This window comes from Geospiza fortis, unplaced genomic scaffold (assembly GCF_000277835.1).
Source record: "Geospiza fortis unplaced genomic scaffold, GeoFor_1.0 scaffold237, whole genome shotgun sequence".
Taxonomy (NCBI): domain Eukaryota; kingdom Metazoa; phylum Chordata; class Aves; order Passeriformes; family Thraupidae; genus Geospiza; species Geospiza fortis.
Genome location: NW_005054319.1, coordinates 3,792,093 through 3,794,397, shown reverse-complemented (window position 1 = coordinate 3,794,397; position 2,305 = coordinate 3,792,093).

Genomic DNA, 2,305 nt, shown 5'->3' with positions numbered 1-2,305 from the left:
TAGGGAAAGGAGGGTTAATCTTGTCTGGTATAAATTAGTAAGAGCTGTGCAAAAAGAACTTTTCAAAGACTTGCTTGCTAAATAAATTACTGGTCATGTTTTATTGAAAATGCTCGTGCTGCCAGCAGAGAACATAGCAAACAAGCACATTTTCAATTAAAGGAACAGCTAGGATTTTCCTTCTGGCACTCCTGTGACTTCTTGCACTTGTTCAGTTTTATTGCACGTCACAAACAGCAGCAAATCCTGTGCACACACGTGGCACACGTGGCATGGCACCATCCAGCTGTCCCTGGCAAGTGTCCTTTTGGCAGAGCAAAGCTGGGACCCCCAGCTAGAGGTTTTTTAGGGTCTCTAATGTAGGAGCCCCCTTGGGCTGTGCTTTACCCCAAATCCAGCGTGGGGCTGGGGCTGTGCCCTGTTCCCACCCATGTGCTGCAGGAGCTGGGGGGATTGGTGCCAAGCTGCACACTGGCAGGGATGGGTAGGGAGGATTTACATTTCTGACAGGACAGATGTTTGCCTTCTTTCCTCCCAAGCATCTGCTCCCATGCTCTATTTTGGGAAGTGGTGAGCAGGGCTTTAAGGGCAGCACTGAGGTTACAGGAGGTTGTCAGCCTTATCCTTCAGAGGCCATCGTGGGATTGCTGGCTGTTCTTGCTTTCAGGCTAACAGAGGAAATGTGTGGAGGAGGTGTTTTCTACCTCAAGGATGCTTGAACATTTCTGGAAAAATTTTCAGCTGCAGGACAACATACAGCACCCTATGGAACCCTGGAGGCACAAACCTCTCCTTTAGCTGATGGTCAGGCTTTAGGTCCAGAGATAACTCTGTCACAGGAGAGCATTTGTTAATTTCTGTGTCAGGTTTTTCTTCCCCAACCACTCTCATGAGGCACACAAAGGGCTCATTGCCATCAGCACTGGGAAGTGTCAGTAGGTTTGTGCAGTTTTCGGTAGGTTAAATATAGAATAGGTCTTTGCTGCCTTTACCTTGAGCATAACATTGATCAGTTCACGTCACAACTTCTCTCTGAAAAATCAAATAAAAGGGCTTGTTGAAGTGGCTGGAAGGCAGGGGATGGTGTAGAGGAATTTCTGAGGAGATGTGGTATAGCTGATGATGTGTTTCTTTGTGCCTAAGATGCTTTTTTGAAAGAAATATCTCCCAGGGGGATGACAGGACTCTGAGACTCTCCTGGGCTAAAGGAGCAGCATTTTCCAAGTTTGTGAGACTTCATTTGGCACTGATAAAGAATATCTGAGCGAGCAAAAGGCAAATATTTGGGGCAAATATGCATGGTTCCAAACATTTGGTAGGGTATTGACACATTCAAGGTATTTATCATTAAATGCAATGGAAAGAAAGCCACCAGCCTGTGAGGACTTAGAGATGAACAACTGCTATGCTTGAGACTTTGTTGAGGTGAAAAACAACAGATCAGAGGAAAGCAGAAAGTTCCAGATAGCCCAATGCACACTCACTGCCTGGGAACACCAAACCTGACCCTCAGAATGGTGACACCCTCCGAATGGTGACACTTCTCTTTGGGAAGCACAGTCAGATAATTCGATTTACAGAGAGCTATGAAATCACTTCTGGTGCAGGATCTTGTTGCAAACTAGAAGCATATCTTTTAGTGTGGGGGGGTTGTAGAGGAAGACTCAAAATTGCTGCTCGACGCTGTTCATTTGCATTTGTAAATGCCATTTCTCCTAAAACTTCTTCCCTTGCAGTCTCTTTTTTAACTTGTATTTCAATGGCTCTAGTTAACCTTTCTACAAATTTCAGAAAAGGCTCTGATGGTAGCTGCTTGATCTTACTATAAGGTTCAAATGGGCCCTCAGGTTGAAGGGAAAAGAAGGCTTTTTCAGCTGCTTCTCTGACTTTCTCGAGTGTTTCTACAGGAATTATGGTAGCTTGGATTGAGGGTAGAGACCATTGGCCCTCGCCAGAGAGATGCTCAATGGTAATTGGCATGCCATTGGTGTCTTTCGCTGTGTTTGGATCAGCATGCAAACCTGGGAGAGCCTCTTTTAGCAATTGTTTCCATGCTAATTCCCATAATTTGAATTCTGTAGAGGTCATGAGGCATGAGAAAAGCTGTTTTAAATCGTGTGGGACTACTACAGTCCTACTCAGTTCAGAATTTAAAAGGCCACGAAAGTAAGGGCTGTGTGGGCCATACTCCTTATGGGATTTACAGACCTCTTTAATTAATTGTCGTCCAAAAGAGCTCCAATTAGCAGTTGGGGGTGCTCCCCCTTGTGCTGCAGGCTGATACGTAACAGGAGCGAATGACAAA